Source organism: Galeopterus variegatus, unplaced genomic scaffold (genome assembly GCF_000696425.1).
Source record: "Galeopterus variegatus unplaced genomic scaffold, G_variegatus-3.0.2 Scaffold1331, whole genome shotgun sequence".
In the NCBI taxonomy this organism is placed as follows: domain Eukaryota; kingdom Metazoa; phylum Chordata; class Mammalia; order Dermoptera; family Cynocephalidae; genus Galeopterus; species Galeopterus variegatus.
In genome coordinates, this window is record NW_007727442.1 from 315,855 (window position 1) to 334,195 (window position 18,341).

An 18,341-nucleotide genomic window follows, 5' to 3' on the forward strand; every position below is an offset into this window, starting at 1 on the left:
CCGCAGCGCTGCAGCAGAGACCAGCTACAGCAGAAGGCAGCTGGGGAGGGCGCTTGGGTCGTAATATTTTAAGGCTCCCCAGGCAGTTTTAATGTCTGAGCCAGGGAAGGCTCAGACAGTGTTCAGGTTGAGAACCTCAACTATTTGACTACTTGACATGTCAGAGCAAAAAGGGACTTTAGAAATCACGGGAGCCTTTTTGGCAGATGGGGAAACTGAGGCTCAGAGAGCGGTGGGCCCAGGGGCTCCGCAGCAGAGGCCAGGCCGGCAAGCGGTCCCTCTTCCACACACAGCGCTGAGGAAAGGGAGGGAGAGGCGCGAGGCGGAGGAGAGGGCAGCGGAGGCTCCCGGGCTGAGGGGGGCCGTCGCAAGGCCAGTGGCTGGCCGGCCAGGAGGACGCGGGGCTGACCCGGGTGGCCGCAGGCGGGCGGAGGAGCGCACGTGCTGCGGGCGCCCTCTAGTGGCGCGGTGCTCTCCGACCCGCCCGCGCGGCCTGTCCCCGCCTGTCCCCCTGCTCCAGGGAAGGCTCAGACAGTGTTCAGGTTGAGAACCTCAACTATTTGACTACTTGACATGTCAGAGCAAAAAGGGACTTTAGAAATCACGGGAGCCTTTTTGGCAGATGGGGAAACTGAGGCTCAGAGAGCGGTGGGCCCAGGGGCTCCGCAGCAGAGGCCAGGCCGGCAAGCGGTCCCTCTTCCACACACAGCGCTGAGGAAAGGGAGGGAGAGGCGCGAGGCGGAGGAGAGGGCAGCGGAGGCTCCCGGGCTGAGGGGGGCCGTCGCAAGGCCAGTGGCTGGCCGGCCAGGAGGACGCGGGGCTGACCCGGGTGGCCGCAGGCGGGCGGAGGAGCGCACGTGCTGCGGGCGCCCTCTAGTGGCGCGGTGCTCTCCGACCCGCCCGCGCGGCCTGTCCCCGCCTGTCCCCGCCTGTCCTGCCAAGCTCCGTGCTGGAGCCGCGGGAGGCTTCTGGCGTTTTCCACACCTCGGATGAGTGTCCGTCCGTCACCGTGCTGCTGCCGCCGTTGCTTTCTGCTGGTGTGCTGCGCTGCCTGGGACCACGTGCTGTGAAAGGTTTTGTCTTCTGCATCTGTGAAATAATACTTAATGCCTTTCCATTAACAATGAGCTGGGAATTCCAGGTGCAGTGAGGTGGGCCGAGGCAGCAGGTATAAGTACAAGGAGCTGCTCTAACAATTTTGCAGCCAAAAGCAAAGGAAGGTGACCGCTGGCTAGCCTCTGCTGCAGCCGGTAGCTGAGTGTGGCGTTGTGCCCTCATGCCTGTGTGTACCCTGCCTCATGCCGCACCTCTGCCCCTGACACAGGGCCTGGCACCACACTGGGTGCATGCTGGATGCCCAGGACACAACCTGCGCCTGCCCCATACACACCGCCCTGCCTGCTTCTGCTTCAGGGGAGCCCCTGTGGCCAGGGTGAACCCAGGATCTGCCGCCCCCAGACCCTGGTCCTGGCCTCTCTCTGGTCTTCAGTCTCCTTATCTGTTGCCAGAGCTCACATCACTGAAGTGCCGCATTCCGAGGAGATCACGGGGAGAAAGTGCTTTACACTTGCAACCTGCGGGCCCCTTTGCTGGTGCCCGCTCCAGTCCCTGTCCCTCTTGCTGAGCCCCCGTGATCTGACCCACGTGGTGCTAGGACTCACCTCCCAGCCCTCATCGAGGGGGTTTTGCATACTTAGAGCAGACCCCAGGGGTACACTTGACTGACAAGGCGAAGTGGCTGCCTCGGAGGCTCTCAAGCTTCCTCGGAGGCTCTCAAGCTTGAGTGAGCAGCTGAATCTGGCCGAATCCCCTGCAGGGCTGGGAGAACCCACATTGCTGAGCCTACCCTAGAGCCTCGGATTTTTGTGGGTCTGGAGCAAGCCCCAGAACCTGCATTTCTATCAAGTTTCCAGGTGGTTCTGATGCTGTTGCTCCTGAGGCCACACTCGGAGAACAAGAGTTAACTGTGGGATTTCGAGCACCAGAATTAAATAAATTATGAGAAATATCAGAACAGCTTTCCTGAACCTTCTTAACACCCCTTTACCAGCCTCATTCCATTAGCCAGTCACACAGGTAATCCAATAAGAGCAATGTAAATGACCTAATACCAGACTCCCAAGACCCTTGAGAGGGCTGAGTTCCCTCAAGCCCTTTCCAAGCAATCCTCTCTCAATTTCCACCAAAGCATTAGTGAGGCCCACAGGCCCTTGGATCCCCAATAGATAAGGAATGAGTGATCGAAGTATGTAAGGAAATAAACACACAAGTTATGTAACTCCAGGTGCCCTGGGAGGCTGGCTATGAGAGCAGAGGCTCAGCTGGCATCCCTGGGTGTTAGTCACCAGGGAGGAGGTGCAGATCTGCCTGCAGGGCAGTGCCAGCACTGACATCAGGCGTATTTCTGGACACAGTGCTAGAGGCTCCAGCAAGGCACTGAAGCATAGAATGTCAGAGTCAAAGGTGGCCGCATTGGGAGCCTGCCAACAGGGGGCATCTTCTGCCCTGTCCATTGAGAGGCTCTGGAGGTAAATTTGCTCCCTTAGCACATGTCCTTGCTGTAATGCAAGGGCTGTGCCCTTCCTCGCAGAAACAGTACAGAGCTCAATGGCCAACAGTGCGGGTGACTACCTGTCTTTGCCAACCTCTGGCCTGGCAATCCCACTGGCACTTCTGGACCACTCTAGTCTATAAAGCTCTCCCTCCCCACAAGCCTTACGTGGCAGCTGCCATGGTCAAGCCCTCCCTGTGCATGATTTTCCTGGGATTAGAAACCAGAACTTCCCAATCCTCTCATTTTTACTTCAGTGCTAAAACTGTTAATGCCCGTGAGCTTCCCAAGCTTACAGGTCAAAGTATTATTAACTACATAAGCAGTCCTCTCTCCCCAGGCTGCAGGTTGGGGCCCTCAGCACCCTACTCACTGTCACCCAGGGGCAGCCCAACAGTCAGGCTGCCACCTGTTGCTGGATTTTCTATCAGCAAGACCCTCATGTTACGCCTGGACCAGGAGGGCTTAGCCTTGTTCATCTTACTCAATCCCTTCCTCATGCAGTTTCCTTGTCTTGAATTTTACCCCTCTGGGATGCAAGAGCACTGATCTGGCAGCAGGAAACCCCAGTTCTTGTATCATTTCTGCAACTGACTCCCTTTGTGACAATGTGCTTATTTCAGTCTGTCTCCCTGTGTATTGGATACTGATAGTAATTCTTACCCTGCCTGCCTGACCAGTAAGGGTTAGCTCAGCAGGCCTCGGTTGTCCAAACCCTGCAAATTGCAAAAGTCTTCTGGACTGGCCCTTGACTAGTTGCTGTGAGATAATCTCTGAGCTCTTGGATGCCCTGCCTGATAAGAGTGTCTTTGTATACCTGAGAGCTTGGACCACACTAGGTGGTTTATGCTAACAGTGTGACTTATGGTGAATGCCTCTTTTTGTCTGCCTGGATCCCATGCTGTACCAGTTTGACCTCTGGGGAGTGAGGCACTGGAGAAGAGTAGCTAAGTTCAGTCATGCGGGCACTCCATGATGGACATGAGGTTTATGTGAGCTTCCCTGGTTGGAAGTACTTTGCATGTGTTGTCACACGTCATTGCTGGGAGAATCAGCACTGTCCACATGACTCTGCTGGGAGAGGACAGCTGGAAGCTTGTGCCTGCTTTCTCCTGGACTTTGTCCTACACCCCTGTTTCTTTTGCTGACTTTAATCTGTATTCTTTCATTGTAATAAACCATAACTGTGAGCATAATGGATTTTCTGCATCCTGTGAGTCCATCTTGAGAACCACGGAATGAACCCAAGGATGATCTAGGGAACCCAAATGCACTGCCTTACAGGAATAATATTGCTGATGAGCAACCTCACGCTCCATTATGCTTGATAGTTTTACAAAGCATATCAAAAGAGAAAACCTTTCTCATTGTCATGAACAAATATGGGGTAGGTGGTGAGGACAACATTGGAGGTAATTGGCCTCCAGAAAGCCATAAATATAGGAATCCATACCTGCTATGGTGGTTAATTTTGTGTCAACTTGACTGGGCCATGGGCTGCCCAGATATTTGTTTAAACATTATTTCTGGGTGTGTCTGTGAGGGTGTTTCTAAATGAGATTAACATTTAAGTCAGTGGACTGAGTGAAGCAGATTGCTCTCGCCAGTGTGGGTGGCCATGATCCCATCTATTGAGGACCTGACTAGAACAAAAGGCGAGTAAGAAAGAATTCTCTCTCCTCCTGACTATCTTTGAGCCGGGACGTCAGTCTACTGGGTCTCCAGCTTGCCAGCTGCAGATATTGGACTTCTCAGCCCCCATAATCACATGAGCCAGTTTCTCATAGTAAATCTATCTACCTACCTACCTACCTATCTATATATCTGTCTGTCTATTCATCCATCCATCCTATCGGTTCTATTTCTCTGGAGAACCCAGACCAGCAAAACTGTTGTCTTGGGACTCTGTTCTTCACACTGACTGGAGATGAAGGTCCTGAGAGTCTAGGACCTGCCCTGTTATGCCACCAAAGGCGTAACACCTAAGTCACTGTATGGAAGCAGATTGTCCAACTAGCTAAATTGGAGAGTAAGGGAAAATGTCTGCTCTTGCCCCTTCCCTGCCTTACACACCACTCTTTCACACACACAACTCACTTACACACAATTAGAACCATCACCACCAAAAACAGTGCTGTCCACCGTTGGTTCTCACTGGCTCATGCTAGGTTAGTGGCATAGGAATCACCTGCAGAACTCGAAAAATGCAAAGATTCTCAGGCTTCTGCTCAGAAGGGTCTGTACTCACAGGGCTGGAGTGGGGCCCCAGGGATCTACATGGGATTTGGGAGCTTTCCAGGTGCAGCCAGGGAGTCTCCTGGTGACCTGTGAAGCCAAGCAGGAAGCATGGGCAAGCCTCCCACAACTGAACTTTTGAAATGACTCAATTTTATGCTTAAACCAAATATTTAAAATACTTGATTTTTAAAAAGCCTATAAACAATTCAGTTTAGGCCCCATAAACAAAAACATTAACGGGCAAAGCCTGCTGGAAATACGGGATGAATTATGCTGCAACCTCTCGATCCACAGTGACAGATTGAGCCCAGAGACGCGCACTTCCATACTGCAGAGATTTACGGGAAGGCCATGCACAGGCTCACAGATCTAGCAGAGGCTCACAGGGGGGAAAATAAAAAGCAGAATGAGCAGGAGGAGGGAAGGAGGGGGTAGGAAGGGAGAGAAGAGAACACAACTGAAGCAACATTGACTTTCCAGGCAGTAGGGGCCGGTACAAGTAGTAAAACAAACAAGCAAACCAACACTCTGTTCTGCTCTGCCTTGAGTAAAACAGGTAGGAAAATTTGCACATCAGAGGCTGATGGTATTTTCTGAACAATCTAAGATGGAGATTCAGGAAAAGAATTATCTACAAGAGAAAGTTTTTAATGCCAAGGAATTTGATCTGTTTTGAGAAGAGATGCCTTATTGAATTTCCATTAGCTGTGTTTTAAAATATACATGTAATGTTACTTTTAACCACCCCGACCCTCAATATTCTGTTTTCTATCAAACCTTGATCTTGCCAATTATAGTTTTGCCAACAACAATAGTTCCAGGTACAGAAACTGGCAAGAGGCTCCTCAGTTTATAAGATGGGAGATCATCCGTTTCTCCATCCCCTGTCTCCAGGGTTAATCCTGTTTTGTTTATTAGACTGCCAGTCCACCTGGTTTCATTTGTGTACCGATGGTGATTGGGATGGGGGAGATAAGACCTCTCCTCTTTCTGAGCTCCATTTCCTCCCCTGAAAACCGACAGGGTTCGCCAAGATATTCCCCAGGCCCTTAGTGGCCTGATGTTCTAGGTTCTGAGGCCTTCTTTAAAGTTAGCTAACAGTGCTAGCTGCCAGACCAGAAGGAGAAAATTAGTGCTTCGGCTTTTTCATCTGTAAAATCCAGGTAATAATATGGCCCTCTCTGCTACAGAGAGGTGCTGGAAGACTCCAATGTGCAAGAAAGTAATCAAATGAATTTTTATAAACCAAAGCTTCACACATGTACAGGGCGAATTATATTGTCAAGCCTAGCCAGATAGAGGTCTCAAAACAGCAGTTCTTAACTTTTTGGTAATTTAATAATCTGCAAATTTGGTGAAAGCTGTGAAATCTTTCTTACCCCAAAGTGGAGATGCATGCAAAAAATTTTTTAGAAAGGGATTGCATTTTCTTAGATAATAAACCAGTGTACTTTCATTCCTAATAATCCCTAATGCTCGGTTGTCCCGGGTCTCTCCCTTGCCTATTAAATGAGAGGCATTCATTGTTTCAAAAAAGAGAGCAGGTGCAGCCTGAAACAAAGGGTCCTGGCTCAGTTCTGTACTTCAAATGATACTTTTTCTGGGCCAATAGGAAGCCCATCATTGTAGGCTTTGTTTACAGCCAAAAGAGTTTGCAAATTTCTGTAGGCTCACTTTACAATAGCAAGAGCAATGCTCGGTGGTCTGAGCACAGCCTTTCATGTGGCTGTGGGGGTTCCTGCCCACAGGAGGGAGGGCAGCCCCCTCCTACAGCCCCCTCTCCTCAGTCATTTATGGAATTGCTCAGGAGAGATTTGGAGAGATGGAAAAGAGGAAAGATGGAAAGACAGAAGGAGAACCAAAGTAGACATTGCTCTGGTCTATAGTGAGAAAACAGTGTGCCCTGTATCAACATGTGGCAGCCAGAGTATCGTAAAATAGTGGCCAAGCCCAGGGAGGCAGATGAGGCTTCTGTCCCCCGTGGCCGGGTGGGGCCAATAGGAAGTCCAGAAGTGTCTGCAGGCATCACTGGAATCGGTGAAGGAACCAGTGTTACAGAGGAAGCCTGGGGACAGGACAAGGTGGCCACCAAGCATGGGACCAGAAGGTGCCATTGGTTACTGGAGGTGGGTAAGCTCTAATATGACTCACAGTTGCTCTCTGAGATCATCCAATGGCACAGATGAGGGACATCTCAAGAGAGGTTAGAGTGACCCAGGAGCCCACATAAGCCAGAGACACCTCCTGCTGTCAGGAGGGTATATATGACTGTGTTTAGAAAGATGAGAGAGAAGAAATCTGAATTTTGAGTTAATGTGACTATTTAACTTAAAAACATGCTTCTGAATTAGAAGGGACTGTGTCTCTGAGAACTGTCAACTCTAGCCTGCCTGACCCCTCACCTGCAGCGTGGGAGCTCCAGAGCTAGAGGAAGTCCACTAGTTCTCTCCTGGGCCCTCCATTTCGAATCCACTCTGTTTTTATAAAATTGTGGTGCATTGATGGACTCCTGAAGACAGGTGCAAACTATGGAAAGCCTCTAGTCAGACCAGCCCCCTCTAAAAAGAAAACGTGAGACAAATTTGCAGAGATTGAGAACATGTTTTCATGACTCAAACTTCCTCCAGCCACAGTCACCCACACCAGAATGTACTCACAGATTCCACTCCCAAAATCTGGTGTGAAATGTCCCATGTCCACTGGGTTGCATGGCCCACCCAGCTGGTGCCATCCCTGGCACTACATTCCTGTTTGCTCTGTTTGTGAAGGGGATTGTGATGGGTCTGTCCCCCTCTCACCTCTCAGTGTTCACAGTACCACAAATGGAACACCAGGATGGAAGAAATGCTCTAGAATATTTGAAGAAATTAGAGATGGCTCTTAATACAACTGTCAACTGCTTAATCTTCAGGATTTTTGCTTATGATTGATATGTGAAGCTGGGGACCATGAAACCTGAAGCTGCAGACTGTGGGTGACTGACATTTTTTAAGTGAGCTGGTGGGTGGTGCCCAAGTACATGGGTTATGGCCTGAACTCCTGTCATCGGGGAGTAGCCTCTGTGTGTTGAGGAGCCACTGGAGGAGACGGATGTGGGAGTGGCACCTAGGTGGTGGCCTCAATACCTGAGTGCCCATCAGTATCAGAGAAGGCAGCTTTAAACGGAAAAAAACACAGTGAGGATCTAGTCAATGAAATGTGTCCCTGAGCGGCCCAGAAACTGTGTTTGTGGGAGGAGGCTGGAGAGCAGGCTGCAGGCAGCACGTCTGCCCTGATGGATGGGGCAAGTAGGGGTGTGGGGGGCTCTGCTGCTCCTAAAGCATCCTGGGGGTGCCTGGGGGTGACTGCAGGCACTGGGGGCCTCAGAAGAGCTGTGTTCAAGAAAAATTACACGAGAGCTGGCCAAGTGGCTCACTCGGGAGAGTGTGGCACTAGTAGCGCCGAGGCTGCGGGTTCGGATCCTATATAGGGATGGCTGGTGCGCTCGCTGGCTGAGCGTGGTGCGGACCACACACTGAGCCAAGGGTCGCGATCCCCTTACCGGTCCAAAAAAAAAAAAAAAAGAAAAATTACATGAGATGAAGTGAAACAGGCAAAGAAGACTTTATTCAAGGCTCCTGTGACAGGGAGACACTGAGCTCAACTCCACACAAACAATAGGTTAAAGAGAGTTTAAGTGCCAGTGTGCCCTAGTGGAAAAGTGCCAGAGGATGTCGGACAGGAAGGTGGTGTCAAGCACACCGAGTTGTTCCTGAGTTTGCACATGTTTTCTTTCTGTGATCAGGTCATCCGTGTGTGCTGATGGCACCCGTCTAAATTCAGCTCCTGCCTTCCCCAGGCAGATGAGGGCACCATCTTTCCTTGACGATTACATTTCAGAGGGATGGCTCCAGGTCCTTGAGAAAGACCTCTCTGCTGTAAAACTGGCTAGAGTCTGGGAGAAGATGTATACACATTTCAAAGTGGCAGAGAAATAATTTGCAAAGACAGGTTTTCCATGGTAGATGCTCAGGGATGAGGAGGTCAGGGCTGAGAGTCAGGAGAAGCCGCGTGTCAGGCCGGATCTCAGATCCTTCTGCCCCTTCCTGTGCAGGCCGTGAGTCAGGTAATTGAAAGAAGATTCTCACAGCTCTATGCAAGGTGGACATACTTTACTCTTCAGAAGTGAGGTTCACAGACATGCTTCATCCTCAGACGTGAGCTGTGTTCTCCACTGTGCTCTGCTGACCAGCAGTTCGGAGCAGTTCCCTTTTGCTCTTAGTACTCAACAGCGGCCACAAGCCAAGCATCACATGATTACCAATCATGCCCAATCAGTAAACGGGCACGCACGCGCAGTTACACTACTTTTATAACTCATTTCTAGCAAATGTGCTGAATCTTGCCCATTTGCAACAGATGGGAGGCGAGAGATCCTGACTAAACTTTTCTACTTTCCTGACACCGTGTCTTGGTCAGCCACTTCCCCGCCCCAAGCCGGGATTCCCACTTCCACCCGGAGGATCGTCCCCACTGTGACACTCTGGTTTTTGCCCACTAGATGGTACTGCCGCAGCATGTGCTCCTGAAACCTTTGGGGAGAAGATGCTATCACAGACACACAGGACCTGAGAGGCGAGGTTTTCAGACCTTCTTACTCAGTGGCTCGTCCCCGAGGCTCTCTGGTGTCTGTGGGGCCTGGAATGTTGTAGTTAACCTTCGGCTTTGCTCGAGCACACTCCACTGTCCTAACAGCAGCTCAAGGCGGGTCCTGGTTTTCCTGGCCATGCCTGCCTATGGGAAATAGAGGGCTTTTTCAGGTTACCCGGGGTGGTTAAGGGGCATAGGGGGATGGATGGAACAAGATAAAGTCATTTGCATGGTGCCCGGCACATAGGACATTTTGGCTGTCATTCTTTTTAAAACGTTTCACTATCAGTGCAGGGAACCCACACGTTGAATTGCTGCGTGCCTCCAATCTCTGGGGGGTTTGGCTCCAAGGATCCTGTCTGGCATCGTGCTGTGCCCTGGCCAGGTAAGATCTGGACAAGAATTCTACCACTGCAGCCCCTCATCCAAGCCCCAAGCCCCTCGGGGATCCGTGTGTAGAATTCAGGGAGTCTGTGAGCTTGAATGGGAAAAAAATCATCCCTTTTGTCTCTTTTACCTCTAAATGAAATGTAGCATTTCCTTCACCGGTAGGTGTAGACAGCAAACCACTGTAGAAGAAAAGTGCTTGTACCTCTGTCACCGATAGAAACCACAGATGTTTTTATGTCAAATTACAGTTGTTGCAAAAATCTTGTATATCATTTACACTCATGTAGCTTTGAAATTACAGTGATTAGACCCATCACTTATATCTTATTTAATGCATCAATTTAAAAGTATGTATGTCGGAGTGAGCAGGACTGAAGCCATGTTGGGACCTAAAACTGCATGGGCTCTAAAAGATTTTAAAAGGACACAATTTTTTCTTGGCATGCATTTCTCTGAGTTCCTTCTTTTCCCATGGCCACTTGATATTTTGAACCTTGGTCCTTGGTTATGGGGCAAAATGACATTATCTGCATGAACGTAAAGCTGTTTTCCAGTCAGCTTGGAGCTGCAGACTTGCATGTACTGTCTGAGGGAAACCGAGGAAGAATTCAATAAAGCTGTGCTGATCGCGCCCCTCCAGTAGAGCCCTGAGATAACAAGGGCAGGAGCAGAAACCAGGTGGGTCTTGTTGAGACTGCACCTGGCCCCTTGCATGTCCCCCTCCCTCCTGCTTTTCATTTCCACCTTCCGTTCCTTCAGCTCCTCTTTTTTAAACCCCCCCCCACCCCCGAAGCCGGGAGACAGTTCCAGGCTGTCTCCTCAGACGTCTGATAATAAACTTCCTGCCTCGCACCGACATCTGGGACTGAGGAGTCGTCTGTTTCTGAGCGAGAGTAGCGGGACCTTGATGCTGGTCGCATGTATAATTCTATGTCAGAAATTTGTGTATTTCTATATAGCTGGGTTGGGGTGTTTTTTTTTTTTTGTGGGTGTTTTTTTTTTGTTTGTTTGTTTGTTTTTAGGAGGTAATCCTACGTACTATATTTTACCCATTTCTAAAAATTATTCCAAGAAGAGGTCTGCAGGCTTCCACACACGGTCAAAAGGGTCCATGACATGGAAAAGGCCAGACCCCCTCACAAGGCCCACCGAGGGCTGGCACCACCCATAGGCCAGAGCACAGCGGGAAGGTGTTTAGTGTCAGCCCGTCCGGACGCCCGGGCCACTCCTCCTCCCGTCCCTCAGCAACAGGCGAGAGTGACAACCCTCGTGTTTCCTTTTGACTCGTTCCAGAGCAAAGGGAGCCCCGGACATCAGTTTATTTGTTCGTGTGTTTATTAATTTATTTTCTGCTCCCACATATAAGTGAGAACATGTGATATTTCTCTTTCTGTGCCTGGCTTATTTCACCTAATATAATTCTCTCTAGATCCATCCATGTTGTTGCAAATGGCAGTATTTCATTCTTTTTTTAATAGCAGAGTAGAATTCCATTGTGTAGATGTACCACGTTTTCCTTATCCACTCATCCGATGATGGGCATTTGGATGTTTATTGCAGTGCTATTTACAGTAGCCAAGAGTTGGAACCAGCCCAGATGTTCTTTCTCTTTTTCTGTCTCTTTGCTTTCTCTCTGAATGTTCCTCTCTCATCTCCATCTATGACTGCCCAGTTCCCTGTTTATTTCTCCCTGTCATTCTGCACTTGTTTTTCTCTCTCTCTCTCCATCTCTCTCTGCCCTTTCTGCCTCCCTCACTCCCTTCCCTCTCCCTCTCTCTGTCGCTCACACGCTCTCATGACTCCCTCCTAAGGCCGCTGCTCTGTGGTGGGTCTGGGGCCAGCCCCGAAGCTCAGGAGAGCAGGCGTCAGCAGGGGGCTGGGCAGCCCCTTGCCTGAGCCCCCATTCTCATGCACTGCAGGCCTGCACGCAGCCTCCCGCAGCAGCCTGCAGCATGCAGGCGAGGTGGCCTCTCACAGTGTCCTCCTCCCACCACTGATGACCCAAATGAACCACTCTGGGTCTCAGCTTCCTTGTTTAAATGGGCCTCACCAAATTAGATGAAATATTTACAGACAGTCCCAGATTTATGATGGTTCCACTTACGAGTTTCAACTTCACAATAGTGCAAAAGCAATCTGCTTTCAGTAGAAACCGTACTTTGAGTACCCGTACAGCCATTCTGTTCTTCACTTTCAGCACAGAATTCAATAAATTATACGGGATATTCAATACTTTATTAGAAAGTAGGCTTTGTGTTAGATAATTTTGCCCAACTGTAGGCTAAGGTAGGTGTCTGAGCATGATTAAAGTGGGCTTGGCAATGATGCTCAATAGGTCAGGTGTATTAAATGCATGTTCGACTTAGGATATTTTCAATTTATGATTGGGTTTATGGGGACGTAAACCCACTGTAAGTCGAGAAGCATCTGTATCTAAGCAGAGATCTTGTGAGGGGTGAACATCTGTAGTAGGCAGCTTCTTAAATGGCTAGCAGTGATTGCTGCCTCTTGATATTCATGCCCCTGTGTAATTCCTTCTCCTGAGGTGGGCCAGACCTAGGGACTGGCTTGTAGCAAAAAGAATATGGCAGGAGTGATGAGATTTCACTTCTGAGGTTAGGTAACACAGGCTGACTTCTCTTGCTCACTCTGATGAAGCTGCTATGTTGTGGGCTGCCCTAAGAGAGGCCTTTATGGTAAAGAACTGAGGCCCTCCAACCAACTGAAGCATCAACAACCATGAATCTTGGAAGGGTGTCTTCCTCCAGTTGAGCTTTGAAATAACTCCAGCCATAGCCATCATCTTAATTCCAGCCTGGGAGAGCCCCTGAAGCAGTGGAACCAGCTAAGCCGCCTTCAGAAGCTGACTCCCCCTGAGACTGTGAGATCATAAATGCTGTTTTTTGGGGTTTTTTTTGTCTTTTTTCCGTGTCCGGCAACGGATTGCAACCCTCAGTGTTGCCCCCGTACCGGACCGGGGACCGGCAACGGGATTGCAAGCCTCGGTGTTGCTCCCGTGCCTCGCTCAGCCAGTGAGCGGGAGCCGGTCTGCATGTGGGATCCGAACCCTCGGATGGGAGCGCCGCTGCGCTTCCCAAGCGGCGCACTATCCAGTGCGCCACCGGGCCAGCCCATAAATGCTGTTTTTTTAAGTCAGTACATTTTGGGATAATTTGTTATGCAGCAAATAGATAACCAACACAATATATGAAAGATCTTGTATTAGCTAGAGCAGGCTAAAGTGCAGTAACAAATAGCCCAAAACATGTAAGGGCTCAGCAAAACAGTCCTGGCTTGGTATTCAGGTTAATGAGGAGGAGCTCTTTCCCACAGTCCTTCAGGGACTGAGAGTCCTTCCACCTTATGACTCCACTGTCCTCTAAAACCCCACTGTTGTCTGCATCCAGCCCAGAAGAAGAAAGGGAGCCTGGTGGTGGCAAGCTTACTCCCACAAAAGCCCATCCCCAAAAAGACATCATGTCTACTCACATTCTCAGAGAAAACTGAACCACACAGTCCCTTATTTTCAAAGGAGATTAGGATATCTATTCATGAAGGCTACAGTCTTGAAGAGAATGAATGTGGGTGGGACAGGCCTAGCCTAAAATATTCAATATACACTGGCCAAAGAGTCCCTGGACCTGGGCCACTCACCTGCAAAATTATGAGCTCCAGAAAGTTCCCATACCATACCATATCTTCACCTTCAGGTTGAATCATTGCACCAGACATGTAAGACTGCACTCTTTCCAGAATCAGCAGAAACTTTATTTCTCGATCCATAAAGATTAGGTTCAATGGCATATATATCAAATAACTATGACATAAACAGAAGGTTTATTTTTCACTTTATCTTTCTGTCATGTAGAGAAACCCTTAAGCAGGCAAGCCAGAATTAGTGTGGTAGCTTCATCAGGAGTCCAAGATACTTCTATAGTTCTGCTGCTCTATCCTCAAAGTCTCCTTATAATTGCAATATGGTTACCGCAGCTCCAGCCATCCTGTCCATGTTGGAGGCAGCAGGAAAAGGACGGAGCAAGGGACAAAGGGTATATCTCCAACTGAATTGTTCTCTTTAAAGAGCATTCCCATAAGCTCAACCCAGTGACTTCCACTTGCCTCTCACTGGCCAGCCCTGTCTGCAAGGGAGGCTAGGAGATGCAGTTTCCTAGCGGGGTGCATTGCTGAACACAGCAATACAGAGGTTCTCTAATCAAAGAAGAAGAGGAGATTGGGTAGGCAGCCAGCCGTCTCTGGCACATGCTCTTACTCCCTAAGGGAGCGAAAGACGTATTCCCACAGATCCAAATCCCAATTGGCTTTTCTATAATAGCCATTAATGGTATTGATTAAACTGTCTGTATCATTGCACTTTTATGGCTCTGCTGAGAAGAATGCCCTAAGGCCACCGGCTCTTTTGTTATAGCTTATAATGGCTGAGTGTAAGAAAGTGGCAGTGATGTCTTCTCCTGGGCAGATGGATGGCCACTTCCCAGACCCTGGCATCCAGAACTGGCGAGGGCTGCCCGAGATGACTGCATGAGACAAAGCCCATGGAGCACTTTTTAAAAACGAATAGCAGACTTTATTTTAAAACAGTTAGATTTACAGAAAAACTGAGCAGGTACAAAGAATTCTCATAATACCCACCCCCCGTTTCCGTTGTTATTAAAATCTTACATTTTACAAATGTTTGATACATTTGTTATAATTAATGAACTAATATTGATATATCATTAGCAGCTAAAGTCCAAAGTTCATTTAGATTTCCTGGATTTTTAACCTAATGTCCTTTTTTTCTTTTCTAGGATCCCACATTACATTTATTTGTCATGTCTCTTTAGGCTCCTCTTGGCTAAGAGTCGATATTTTCTCAGATTTTTTCTTGTTTTTAATGACCTTGGTATTTTTGAGTACTGGTCCAGTACTTTATAGGATGCCCTGCTGCTGGAATATGTCTGACGTTTTTCTCATGATAGGACCAGGGTGATGGTTTTTTTTTGAGGAGGATCACATCAAGGGTACACACTATCAACATGACAGTGACTGTCCGTGCTGCCCTTGATCACCCAGCTGAAGCAGAGTGTGTCAGGTGTCTCCGCTGTAAAGTTTCCCCCCCTTTCCATATGTGCCCTTTGGAAGAAAGTCACCATGCACAGTCCATGCTTAAGGCGTGGGGGGCTGCATTCCCTCTCCTTTAGGCAAAGTACCTACACAATTCATTTGGAATTCTTCCGTACGTGAGATTTGCTTCCCATGGAGATATTTGGAAACTGTGAGTCTATGCTAGTTTCTCCTCTCATTGCTGGACCTAAAATAGGCCTGTTGCATTTTCTTGAAACAAAAGACTTAGGAATGCACATTTTGACTTTGTCCATGATTAAATACTAAGGAATTTTTTAATGGTGTGTTTTATTTTCCTCTTTGTGAGTCATTCAGTTAAATAAACTATGAACTGTCAAGTCCAGCCCTCGTCTTGCAAAGTGACATGCAACAAATACAACTTTTGTCTCCCTGCGGTCTTGTGCATCTCCATGAAAAGAAAGTCTTTTGACGCCCATGTCTGTCCCCTGAGCACACAGCTCCCATTCTTACCAGCACCTGGAGGCTGGGACAGGAGCCATCGGAAGGTTCACCTGAGAACAGCAGGATCATACAAGCACAGGGTGGTAAGAACCTCTGTTCAAACCCACCCAGGAACGGAGCACGCTCCTTCCAAGGCCTCTATCCCAGCTTTGGGAGGATGGTTCTGCCAGAAACGAGGTCATTCCGAGTGAAAGCCATGGCCCGGTCTCTGGGTCATGCAGAACAAGTCCAAATCCTCTCCCGCTGATGTTCCCACCCCCACCTCCCAGGGCTCCTGATTTTTCAAGACACTGACAGGGCCTCTTCTCAGGTCCGTGTCTCCGAAGCTCGACACACATCCCAGCTTTGGGAGGATGGTTCTGCCAGAAACGAGGTCATTCCGAGTGAAAGCCATGGCCCGGTCTCTGGGTCATGCAAAACAAGTCCAAATCCTCTCCCGCTGATGTTCCCACCCCCACCTCCCAGGGCCCCTGATTTTTCAAGACACTGACAGGGCCTCTTCTCAGGTCCGTGTCTCCGAAGCTCGACACACTTGGTTCTTCATACCTGAGGTTTTCATATGAGAGGCGGCACAACAAAGCCACTTGCTGGGCAGTGTAGCCGAGTGAACAAGAGATTTTGAATGAGACAGACGGGGCTCTGAAACCCAAACCTGCCACTTACAGACTGCGCAATATTAGGACATGTTATCAATCTCTGAGTTTCAGGGTCCTCATCTGTAAAGGGAAAACTATAGCTCCTGCCTGCAAGATTCCTGGGAGAGTTAAGAGGTTTGTGAAAACCTTTGCATAGTGCCTGGCACATAGTAAGCACTCAAATAACGGTGGTGGCTACAGTTAATAGTGATAATTACACAGTTTTATCCCATTCACCTGGCAGGATCCTTAGCCCTGCCCTAACCGAGCAGCCTGGTGAGGGAGCCAGCCCACCACCAACAGGACCTGGGGAAAGCAGGCAAAAACCCTCCCTGTTTTGGGGAGAAATACTCACCTTTCCCAACATCCAGCTCTGGTGCCCAGCCTCCTCACCCCTCTGGATAATTCTTTTAAAAAGCAGACAACTTAAAACAAAAACAAACAGCAAGAACTTCCAGCCACACTAAGCACCAGTGCTGACTACATCCTCTTGCCCCAAGCCACCATCACTGTTATTTATCTCCCTGTGGTCAAGAGTGAGGCAGGCTTCCAGGTGGCCCCAGGACATGGTCACATGCACTGGGGGAACCTAGGGGAGCAGAGGCGCTGGCTGTGGACGGCAAGCACAGGGTTGCTCCAGGAGCTTCTGCGTTCCCTCCCCAGGATCCTGCCAAGCTGGTGCCCTTGCTGTGGCACCTGCTCATGCCCAGCTGTGACCTCGTTGGCTACTGACTCATGGAAATGCTCCAGGAAGAAAGGCAGATTCTCTCCAGGGCCCAGAACTGCAATTCCATCCTCTGAAAGAACTGCGGAAACAGCTCTTAGAAACACTTAAAACCTCATTAATTTGGGCAAATTCATGGTAGGTTAGGGTTGGGCTTCTGGGGCAAAGGGATCTGGATTCTAAAACAGTGGGTGCTTCAGTACAGTTTCAGTATACACCTGAACCCGAACTTTCCTCTGGTTTCCACACGGGCCCCACGTGGGGGACACTCTCCAAAGAACATCTAAAATGTAGGTGGAAGTAGCAGAGTGGTGGATCCATGTCAAGGGATTATAAATGTAAACCCTCCCACACGCGTGAACACACTACAGAACTGACTTGTTTTCCCTTACAGCTCGCCATTCATGATGAACTGAGATTGTATCAGAAGCAGCTGTCTACCACGCTTGAAGACCCTACATCCCGTCCCCCCAATTCATTTCCTATATAAACCCCAGCCCTCAGTCGATCAGGGACTTTATCCTCTGTCTCCCGGTCAACATCTTCTGAAATAAAAAGCCTTTCCTTTAAGTTCTCTCTGGCAGGTGTGACTGGCGATGCTGCAGTGGCAAGCACTAAGACCCACACGGGTCAGGGATTCCCCCAACTAAGTAGGCCTCTCACATGTTGGCTGATGGCGAATGGGAATCCCACAGGATGCATCCATTACCAGGGCCTCTGAGGCACTGAGAAGCGTGCAGTTAAATAGCTTTCAGGTTAAACTTGTCATCTAAGCCTTGTTTGTGTGCGCAAATGTACAGTCATGCTTTACTCAAGAATCACGACTTCTGAATTACAGAGGTCGTGGCTTGTATCGGTGCAGAGAAATTCAGACATGGGAACTCTGGCATCAGAAACTTGGTTTGGTGCCTTGGACTAAGACTGGAGGCTTCAATCTTCTTTGTGTGTTTTCAAGGACAAAAAGACTGACGAATAATTTAAAACCCGAGCAGCCTGCACATTTTGTTATCTGCATGGATTATAATTAGCCCCCTGCCTGATAACTAACCAGCGGCCGTGCCAAAGGCTGCTGAAGAAATCTCAACGCCTGAAGCTCACATGGGTGCCCGACTGCCGAATGCTCCTGGTGGAAGGGAGCCTGGCTCTTCCTGCCTTTCCAAGCTGCACACCGGATGAGAGCCCAAGCTTCCAGGATGGAGGGACAGGATTTAATGTTAGCTATTGATGGACTATGTATTCAGTGAGAGGATCAGTACAACCGATACTGAGAAAGTTCACCAAGAATCCCTAAACCTCACTCTGAACAATGCTCGCCAATGGAAGAAGCTTTTACTCCATATTGGAAATCAAAAGAAAAAACATCCCATGATTTCTGTTACGTGCTTTTGCTTTTTTCACATAAGGTAACAAGCTTGGGAATGGACAGAAGAAAGAAAAGCAAGACTTGGAAGCACCTTCCTGTGGGAACAATGATCTCCTCCTAGAGATAAGAGGCCTTATTAGAACGCTGGTTCCCTGTTCTTATCAAACGCTCCATGAGATAAAGGGTGTAACGGAAGGGATTCCAGATGTGCATCTCCAGCTGGGG